The following is a 10,474-nucleotide window of genomic DNA, read 5'->3' as shown; positions in this document are numbered from 1 at the left end:
CTCACAGAATGTTTGTTGTGGGGGAGGAAGGGAAAGGAGATTGTTAGCCGCTTTGAGACTCCTTAGGGTAGCGATAAAGCGGGATATCAAATCCAAACTCCTCCTCCTCCTCCTCCTCCTCCTCCTCCTCCTCTTCTTCTTCTTCTTCTTCTTCTTCTTCATCCTGTTTCCTCCCTGTTCCTACCCATTTCCTGTTTCCTCTTAAACTCCCTCCTGACTCCCTTCTTATGCAATTAAAGGGAATGTGGACTTCTCTTCCTGGAAATGGTGATGGCATTAATTTCTCAGTCTCCCTTCTGGTTGTGCTGTAGCCCACAATAGTGGAGTGAAAAGATACCATCCCAGTGTTATCCCCTACCCCACAAAACTCCAGAGTTGTAAAAGAGAGGGTCCTGTGATTAGGAGTGTCTTGGGATCTTACTGGTAGGTCCAGGTATGCAAAGGGCCATTGGGCAGCCTATGACTGTGGCCTCTGATACAATGTGTTCTATACCCTTGCCAGGTTTGGCAAACCTGCCACTTCTTAGAATATAGAATTGTAGAGTTGGAAGTCCAACCCTCTGCAATGCAGGAATATGCAGGTGGCCTGCATGGGCATTGAACCCACAACCTTGGCGTTATCAGCACTACGTTCTACCCAACTGAGCTAACTGGTCTTAAAAAGCCCTCCCTAGGTGTTCCCATGAGTGGCTCACACGTTACATTCCCCTCTGCCCAGATTGTTTGGAGGCAGATGTCCCTCTTCGTCTTGTAGTTTAGCTGCAAAATAATTTAACAACCCTGATTCTAAATGGAATGGAAATTTCCCTTCGGCTCCGGGGGGGGGGGGGGAGAGACAAAAGACAAAGTCCCCCAAGAAATATTGGAAATATTTACATCTGAAAATGGAAAGCTCTAAAGGAGAGTGCACATCTGCTTTTGAATAATCGCAAATCCTCCAAGCAGTGTTCAAAGAGACTGTCAAAATAATTAGCATACTAACGACCACACCGGGTAACAAATGGATTTCTAGGGTAAGTAATTGGCAGGTGGAGGGATTGGAGCATTTTACCCCAGTGGGAAATTGGTTCGGTTTTATTCTTCTGGTTTACCCTTTCAAGAAGAGGGCTTCATTTACATCTTTAACTTTGTCAAGGCAAGAAGACAGCTAGCCAAGATGACTAATGGCCTGGTCCAGCCAAGGGAGAGCAGCATGTGGAAGTAGACCTATGCACAGAGTGCTAAGCTACCAGCAGGGAACAATGTATGTGGTGCATTTGCGATATTCAAAAATATGGCACCCCCTCCTGCAGTTTGAAGTGGAATGGTCCAGAACGATGCTATCACACGGTCAAAGCAAGTGCTGTACTAATGCATGGCTACTACTGAAAATGGAAGCTACGTGCTTAGCTCCCCTTCTAAAATACCCAAGGACTGCATTTCCTTCTGGGCAGTCTTTGGAAGGCCACTGTCATTGAAGCAGAGGAGTGGTGGGAGGCTGGCGAACCCCTAGTGGAATGAAGCTCAGAGCCAGGGAATTGGTGGTGGGACGATGGTGAGTGGTCAGAGGGAGAAGAGGGAGCAGTCTGGGAGGAGGAGGTGTCGGAAGCTGAAGAGGCAACAGGGTTTAGTGAGCGGGAAGAGGCTGTGGCAGATAGCAGTCAAGAAGCAGAGGCAGCAGCGGAGGTTGGAGAGGACAGGGGCCAAGAGGAAGAGAGGAAGCATGCAGCTGAAGAAGCCAGGGAATCTCACTCTCCTGCAGTGACCAGCTCCCCTCCCCCTTGGTCTCCTAGAACATGGAGAGAAATGAAGAGGTGGAGCAAAGAGAGACAAGGCGGAGGAGCCTCAGGTTGCTGGGCAAGGACCTGGGGCAGTCTTAGAGAGCGGAGGGTGAGAAAGACCAGCCTGCAGTTCTGACCCATCAGGGGCAGTTGAGGATTAAGCAGTCTTTCCCCCCTTGCTTTTGAGAACATCGGCTTTATCCAGAGAGTGATACGAAGCGAGCCGTTTCCCAGCAGGATATGCCGGGATGTAGCTGCAAAGTTGCATTGCAAGTCAATGAGTCTGAACTCCAGTCTTATTACAATACATATAGCCTGCATTATCAGTGTTTTGTCTCAGTTGTCCAAGCAAACTTAATGGTCTTTGCTACGATCAAAGTTACGCAAACACACAAAATCACAAATAGTAACTCCTTCCACTATTCTCATCCTTCTTAAAAGGATGAGACCTCCGGGTACAGGGCAGTATATAAATTCAATAAAGAAGAAGAAGAAGAAGAAGAAGAGGAGGAGGAGGAGGAGGAGGAGGAAGAATGGAGTTCTGAGAGCAAAGCTACTTTGGAAAGCTTTCCAAGTCCACCATAAAACACTTTTATAAAATAAATAAATGAAATACAATATTTATGAATTAAAACTTATGAAATCATGCCATTGAAATGAAGCACCTCGTGAGGCTTAATTCTTTGATATGCATTAGATGTGTAATGTATGCAATTAGATGTATGTATTCAGTAGGGTGCATTCAGTGAACTAGGGGGACTGGGCAAGTCCCCTAAATGTTTCCCTGGTGCCTCAAAGTCCAAGAGGCTTTTGCTCAGTTTAGGAAAGGAGGTGCGATGCTCATGCGCTGGATCATGCAAAAGACACCCCCCCCCCGTCCTCACAAGCTGTCGCCTATGGCCCTAACTGTTCCCCTATGAAAATTTTCACCGCACGCCACTGTATGTATCAAATGTATAGTATATACAATTTGTCAACAGTGCAGCAGGAGGAAAAAAGCTAATGCAGTTCTAGGCTGCATCAACAGAAGTCTAATGTCCAGAACAAGGGGAGTAATACTCCTGCTCTATACTGCCTCAGTCAGACCACACTTGGAATACTGTGTCCAATTCTGTGCACCACAATTTAAGAAGGATGTTGACAAGCTGGAAGGTGTGCAGAGGAGGGCGACCAAGAGATCAAGAGTCTGGAAACCAAGCCTTATGAGGAATGGTTGAAGGAACTGGAAGGGCCATCTTACCTATAGGTGCTAGGGGTGTGGGGCACCCGGGCGACGGGCTCTCAGGGGCGCCAGGCCGAGAGTCTGGGGCCCGAAAGTTGAATCCGGGGAAGAGCCTGTTTGCTGGTTATAGCGCTGTGGCGGGCTCTTTTGCTGCGGGTGGCTCTGCACTGCAAGTTCGGGGCTGGCTCCACCCTCCTCGCTCCTGGGACTGGGCAACCGGGGTGTGTGTGTGTGTGTGTGGCGCGCTGGGCAGATCTTTGCACCCTGGCACCGCATGTGCTTAAGACAGCCCTGGGAACTGGGTATGTTTAGCCTGTAAAAGAGGAGAAGACGATATGCTAGCCTTCTTCAAATAGCTTAAGGCTGTCACATGGAAGAGCGAATAAGCTTATTTTCTCCTGCTCTGGAGGGTAAGACTCGAACCAGTGGCTCCAAGTTACATGAAAGGAGATTCTTACTTCCGGCAGTAAGAGCTGTTTGACAGTGGAATGAGTCTCCCTCGGAAAGTGGTGGACTCCCCTTCCTTGGAGGTTTCAGGCAGAGGTTGGGTGGCCATCTGCCATGGATGCTTTCGCTGAGATTCCTGCATTGCAGGGGGTTGGACTAGATGACCCTTGGGGTCCCTTCCAACTTTACAATTCTATAATTCTATTTTTTTCCCATATGATTGTGAAAATAATTAGTTAGGCTTTTTATTTCATTTTAAACAAACACACCCCACCAATGCGTGAGTGGCTCAGACATAAGCAATTCAGCGACAGAGGCAGTTTGATGTGGGCAAAGCTCAATTGGGACTGCAAAATTCAATGTAAAAATCCATTTAAAGCAGATTCCTCCTCCAGCCCTAATATAAACGTCCCTCTGGATTTGTAAGCAATTGCTCTCCGCCTGCATACGGTACAACTGTGCATAGTTTGAATGGAGAGGTTTATTGTGTACATCCCCCTAGCTTACTCTGTGAATGTCCATCTAGCCTAGCAGTTAGAGCAGAGTTAGGCAATGTGGTGCCTTCCATATGTTGCGAACTACATCACCCATTGGCTGCAACCAGCATGGTTTATGCTAGGGAATCATGGGAGTTGTAGTCCAAAACATCTTGAGAGCACCACCTTGCTAGGACTTAACTCTAGGGAAGCAGAGATTCAGAATCAAATCCCCACTCAGCCATGAAGCTCACTGGGTGACCTTGAGCTTATCATTCTCACTGTGCTGGTCTCAGGGGCTAACCGAGAGGCGAGGTCCGAGTCTGGTCCGAGGCTGATGGTGCGGTATGGAGGCTGTCCATCAAAGCTGTAGCTGGGTCTAAGGCGGGGAGACAGGTGAGGTCAGGAACTCTGGCAGAAGAGCAGGACAGGGTGCAGGCAGGAACAGGCTAGCAACAACGTTGCTCCCGCAACCTGGGACTGGGACTGGCTGGCTTTTATCTGCCCTGAGGCATAGGGAGGCCCCGGTCCACAGGTGACTCGCCTCTCCTGGCCTGGAGGTGAGCACTCCTCCTGTGGGAACTTAGTTCCCTCGGTCTCTCTGCCCTGAGCCTCTGCAGCTCAGGAGAGGCTGGAGGGTTACCGGACCCAGAGGCAACCTCCTCTCCCCCTGACGGGGCTGAGAGTGGAGCACCTGCAGGCAATGGGTTCTCCATCACCTCAGGAGCCAGAGCAGACTCAGCTGGTGCCTGCACCTGAGGATCCAGCACAGGTGAGGACCCTTCATGCTGAGGCCCCAGTTGGTTCTGGAGGCGGAGACTCCTGTGCAGGCTGGGATTCCTCAGGTTCAGCCTCTGAGTCCGAATCCCAGGCCATCACACTCACCAAGCCTGGCCTACCTTACAAGGTTGTCGCGGGTATAAAATGAGCACATGGCAGAACCATGTAAGTCACTTTGAGTTCCATGGAGGACAGACTAGATTTTATTTTTTAAGGTAATAAATAAACACAGGTAGAAATGTGCAGCCACATTAGATGCTTTAGACCAGGGGTCGGCAACCTAAAGCCCATGGGCCGCAAGTGGCCCATGGGGGTCGTTTAACTGGCCCCTGGACGCCCGCTCGGTCGGCTCCCATGCGCTGCGCTAAACCGGCGCGGAGCAGAGCGGGGACCGCCTTCTGCGATGCTGGCCGGCTTCCCATTGGTTGCAGGAAGCTCCTGCAGCCAATGGGAAGCTGTGCATGCCTCCTCCATGCCGGAAGGAACACCAGAAATAGCATCTGCGCATTTGCGCATGCACATGTGCACACTCCGGCCCACTGCGGTGTCTGTGGGACCGTGAACCGGGCCAAGCCACAAAGACTTTGCTGACCCCTGCTTTAGACTGCTAATCCCACATCTCCGTCTAGGTGGGCCCCATTTTATTTTATCTTTGAAAGCCCTCTGCCTTATGATTCATTTATATGGGAATTGTATTCCCATTATTCATCTTTTATTACGGTATAATTACGGTGAGTTTTAAAAGAATATATATATAGAGAGAGAGAGAGAGAGTGAGAGTTCCCCCCCCTGCAAGTGGATGTAGAGATAAGAATCATTCATGCCTCCCATTTAAATTTCTCCTTGTAATGTTCAAAGTTTAATAGATGGGGAGATTGGCATCTAAATGAGATTATAGGCGGGCGAACATGGAATTTTCATAAGAGGCAGAGGGGGGAGGAAGCCGTGGAGGAGAATGGTTATGCATTGGGATTATGTCCTTGTTCTCAATATCCTGGTTTGGATCAGAACCACCAGGCTCCGTGCTTACCCTCCAAGTCTACTTTTCCCAGCTGTTTTCTCTTGGGATAGACCTGTACAGTGGTACCTTGGAAGTCGAACAGAATACATTCTGGAAGTCCATTCGACTTCCAGAATGTTCGGAAACCAAGGTGCGGCTTTTGATTGGCTGCAGGAAGCTCCTGCAGCCAACCGGAAGCGCAGAAGCCATGTCTGATGTTCGGCTTCCAAAGAGCGTTCACAAATCAGAACACTCACTTCTGTTAGGAGTTCAGCCTACACTCGAGTAGGACCCTGGCAGAGGCACATGCCCGACTGGCATGTTCTCTCCCTCCTGGTTGATTGTTTGGGAGCTTCAGAAACTTTCTTCATCGCAAACATCACAGCGACTGATGCCAACTAACATCGGCACACTTAGGGATCCACAGAGTTTGCACAGCTTGCGTGACAGAACCCCAGCAACTCAGCATTTTGGCTAATCTACTTTATTTACATATAAACCCACATGGAGCACTGCAACATGGCTCCCTCTCTCTCTAGCATCAGACAGCAAAGAGGAAAAGAACAAAGGACAATAGTCCCACTTCACGAAACACAAATATCCTGTTTCCATCAGTTCCCACTCTGTGGAGTCAAAACACACACTGTCATGTGAAAGACAAAAATCCCATGACTGCAATCATGGAGCAGGAATTCTAACAACTTCTGGGTTTGCGGCGTTTGGGAGCCAAAACGTTTGACTTGCAAAGCGTTTGGAATGCAAGATACGACTGTACTTCATATCTGAACTGGTTTAGCTGTAATTTCATCTCCCTGGGAATGTGGTTTGTTGAGGGTAAATCTGTGCATCTAGGGATCTTTAACAAAAGCCCCATATGCAGCATACCTTTCAAACTGTACCATACCACTTTAGATAGTCCTGGCTTCCAGGATTCCAAAGTATCCTGGAAACTGGAGTTTTATCAAGGATTCTGGGAGTTTTTAGGAGAGCTCTGTCCCCCTCTCAAAGCTATCATTCTCAGAGTGGTTTAGCAACCAATCCCTCTTCCCGGAGACCTCTGAGAATTGCGGCTCTCTCAGCCAATGGCCAGGGGATGATGGGAGCTGTAGTTCAACAGCTTTAGGGGAACCAAGGTTGAATTACTTTCTGTACAAATCCAACTCTGCTCTCCAAATCCTAAATGGCTTGGGGCCCAAGTACCTGGCAGTCCTCATCCCCCAATGAAGCTGGTCCCTTGTGTTGAGATCAGCTAGGGAGGCCTTGCTTGTGGGGTTACGAATTGGGGTGGCTTGGTGGGTGGCGATGGAGGCAGGGCCTTCTCTGTGGTAGCTCCCAGGCTTTGGAACTCCCTCTCTGGGGAAATGAATACCCTCCAACTGCCCTGATTTTCCAGGGACAGTTCCAGAATTATGAATTCTTGGAAAGTGGGCGAGGAGGAGGAGAGGCTGCCATCACTGCATGATGAGGCCTGGGTGGGGGAAAGGGGGGAATGGAGTGGAGTGCAAGGGGTCTTGATATTTCTTTTTCTTTTAAATGCTTTGTGTGCCTGCATCTAATCTAGCTCCTTTATAAAATTTATTTATTGGGGGTGTGCTTTCCTTTTTGTCAATCTACCAAGGAACAGAACAGAACAGAGTAGAATAGAATAGAATAGAATAGAATAGAATAGAATAGAATAAAACCGGGATTAAGCGGTGTTCTTAGGACAGTGAAAGGCTGTGCTGTGTCTTGTTGGAGCCACGGTGGTGGTGCTCATCCTTATTCTGATAGAAAATGACCTGGGGGGGGGGGAGAGGACAAAAAATGGGGGGGGGGGTCGAGGAGGGTCAGTTGGGGCCAGGAATGAGAAATGTTCCCGTTTTCATCTGAGGAATGCTGGAGGTTTTCTGTTTTTTTAAAAAATTGTGATTTTATGTTGTGAACCGCCCTGAGATCTATGCAGATAGGGTGGTATACAAATTTAATAAATTTAAAAAATAATAACTAGAAGACTGATACAGTAGTACCTCTGGTTGCAAACGGGATCAGTTCTGGAGGCCCGTTCGCAACATGAAAAGATTCGCCACTTCTGCACATGCATGTGACGTCATTTTGCGCATCTGGGCATACATTAGTGATGAAACCCGGAAGTAACCCGGGACGTAACCTGAAAGAATGCAACATGAAGCGAATGTAACATGAGGTATGACTGTATATATTCATCCAGGCCTTTGGGAATTACTTGCTCAGTGACCCAAAAGTTCTATGAGTGGGGCTGTGGTGTTAAAAGATTGTTTCTTGATTTTATAAAAAGGTAAAGGACCCCTGACAGTTATGTCCAGTTGCATACGACTCTGGGGTTGCGGCGCTCATCTCGCTTTACAGGCCAAGGGAGCCAGTGTTTGTCCGCAGACAGTTTTTCCAGGTCATGTGGCCAGCATGACTTAGCCGCTTCTGGCACAATGGAACACCGAAACCAGAGCAGCACATGGAAACGCCATTTACCTTCCCGTCAGAGTGGTACCTATTTATCTACTTGCACTTTTTGGCGTGCTTTTGAACTGCTAGGTTGGTAGGAGCTGGGACCGAGCAACGGGAGCTCACCCTGTCGCAGGGATTCGAACCGCTGACCTTCTGATCGGCAAGCCCAAGTGGCTCAGTGGTTTAGACCACTTGATTTTATACGGTGCTGTAAATTTAATTCTGTGCTGTCAGTGTTTAATTGTTCTTGTTGATGGTTTCATTACGCTGCATACAACTCTGGTTTCCCAATTAGGTGAAAAAGTGGCAATAATTTAAAAAATACAAATAAACAAATTCCTGCCTACCTTCTTTGATTCCGGGGTGGTATAGCCTCGCCAGCACTGCAGCTTGATCCTGACAGTCTCTTGATTTTCCTGCCATGATCCTGTAGTGAATGGAGAACAGATACTCACAATGCCTTATGAATAAACGAAGTTCCTGGGTGATTTGAAAGCAATGAGCAGCAGCTAGACGATTTTTTTTTTTTTTATCACTGCCTTCAGCTTTCTGCTCTCTGTTTGTTGCACTGGTGCATTGTATCTTGTTCCTGTTAAGACTGAACTAGTCATCAAGCCATACATTGCAAGCAACCATAAAAAAGAGCTCTGGATTTTACTGCCCTTTCTGCATTTGAATGTATATCTTACAACCGTTCATCTTGTTTGCATATCTGTTTGGACATATGGGCTGCTTATAGTAAAATATATGTTCAAATTCAGATTGATGGATTACTCTTATTGTTATTGTTATTGTTATTGTGAGGAGCTAATGCCTTTTCTTTTCTTTTCTATATAATAATCCTGAGATATTAATTTTCAGGACTCACCCTGTTCTTGAGACTGTATTATGTTTTAACTGTAAAGCTAAAGCTAAAGGGACCCCTGACCATTAGGTCCAGTCATGGCTGACTCTGGGGTTGCGGCGCTCATCTCGCTTTACTGGCCGAGGGAGCCGGCGTACAGCTTCCGGGTCATGTGGCCAGCATGACTAAGCCGCTTCTGGCGAACCAGAGCAGCACATGGAAATGCCGTTTACCTTCCCGCTGGAGCGGTACCTATTTATCAATTTGCACTTTGACGTGCTTTCAAACTGCTAGGTTGGCAGGAGCAGGGACTGAGCAACGGGAGCTCACCCCATCACGGGGATTCGAACCGCCGACCTTCTGAACGGCAAACCCTAGGCTCTGTGGTTTAACCTACAGCGCCACCCGCATCCCATATGTTTTAACTGTATTCAATTCCAAATTTTAAATTGTTATAATTCTGAACTCTAAATTGATGCTCTTAGTTGAACATCCATTCTGATCTGTTTGTGGGGAGGTTATACAACAATGAACATGCACCCAGCCTTTGTCCTTGATTTGCTTTTAGGGTGTTATATTTCTTCCTGTTGATCGCTGGTTCATTCCACACTTTTCAGCGCAATTCCTCACCACTTCCCTAACTGCTAGAAAACAATTACAGTACTTTTAAAAGTTGATTGTTGAACTGAAGCAGCAGAGCATTTAAATTTGCTTTAATTGCCAAACCTAAATTTCCCAAAGTGTGCTTGAAATGACTTCCTCCTGCAAAAGAGCGAGTGTGGAGGTGATCTAAGCGAGAGAGACGGCTTCATATCTGTAGTCAGAACAAAAGTTATCAGAAGTTCTTTAACAGTGCAAAGCACAGAAAGGCAAACTTTTTTTTTTATTAAAAAAAAATCATACTCTTTTTTTTTTTTTTTGTCTTGCCAGGAAAAAGGTGATGATCATTAAGTCAGATGATCTGGTGAAGAAAAGGGATTTAGTGAAGCAGGACACCTCATCTTTCATTGAAAACAGCAGAAGGTCATCTCCATATTTAAGCATTTAAGAAGACTCTCTATATTCTGTCCCTATGTCTATATTAATAAAGGTGAAAAGTAAAAGATGAGACCATGAGAGGCTGTCAAGATATATATAGGCAAAATAATTTCAGACCGGGATCATTAAGGAGAGAAAAGGAGGTTGAAAAATGAAGGCAGGAATCAAGGGATCAGTTTCGCATCTTGATGATGTCACACATCAGAGGGGGGTCAAAGGCTCAAAAGTAGCTGTTCAGAAGCAAAAAATGGGAGTTAGGGGAAGGGCTGTAACTCAGCAGGAGAACAGTTGCTTTGTATGCAGAAGGTCCACCGGGACCATATAACACTGAGAGATCTGCATTGGTTCCCAGTACGTTTCCGAGCACAATTCAAAGTGTTGGTGCTGACCTTCAAAGCCCTAAACAGACCTGAAGGAGCATCTCCACCCCCATCATTCAGCCCGGAG

At 47.1% G+C, this 10,474-nt stretch overlaps 1 long non-coding RNA gene across 1 annotated transcript; it reads left to right on the top strand.

The window, feature by feature from the left end:
* The first annotated feature begins 7,571 nt into the window (after nucleotides 1-7,571).
* LOC310675909 lies at nucleotides 7,572-10,097 on the top strand. The gene is made up of 2 exons (XR_014510306.1): nucleotides 7,572-7,867; nucleotides 9,920-10,097. It is a non-coding gene; the product is annotated as an uncharacterized lncRNA (long non-coding RNA).
* The last annotated feature ends 377 nt before the right edge of the window (nucleotides 10,098-10,474 follow it).

This window comes from Podarcis tiliguerta, assembly GCF_965153285.1.
Source record: "Podarcis tiliguerta genome assembly, chromosome: 4".
Lineage (NCBI taxonomy): Eukaryota > Metazoa > Chordata > Lepidosauria > Squamata > Lacertidae > Podarcis > Podarcis tiliguerta.
The sequence above is the reverse complement of the archived record's forward strand: the minus strand, read 5'-3'. Positions and strand labels throughout refer to the sequence as shown.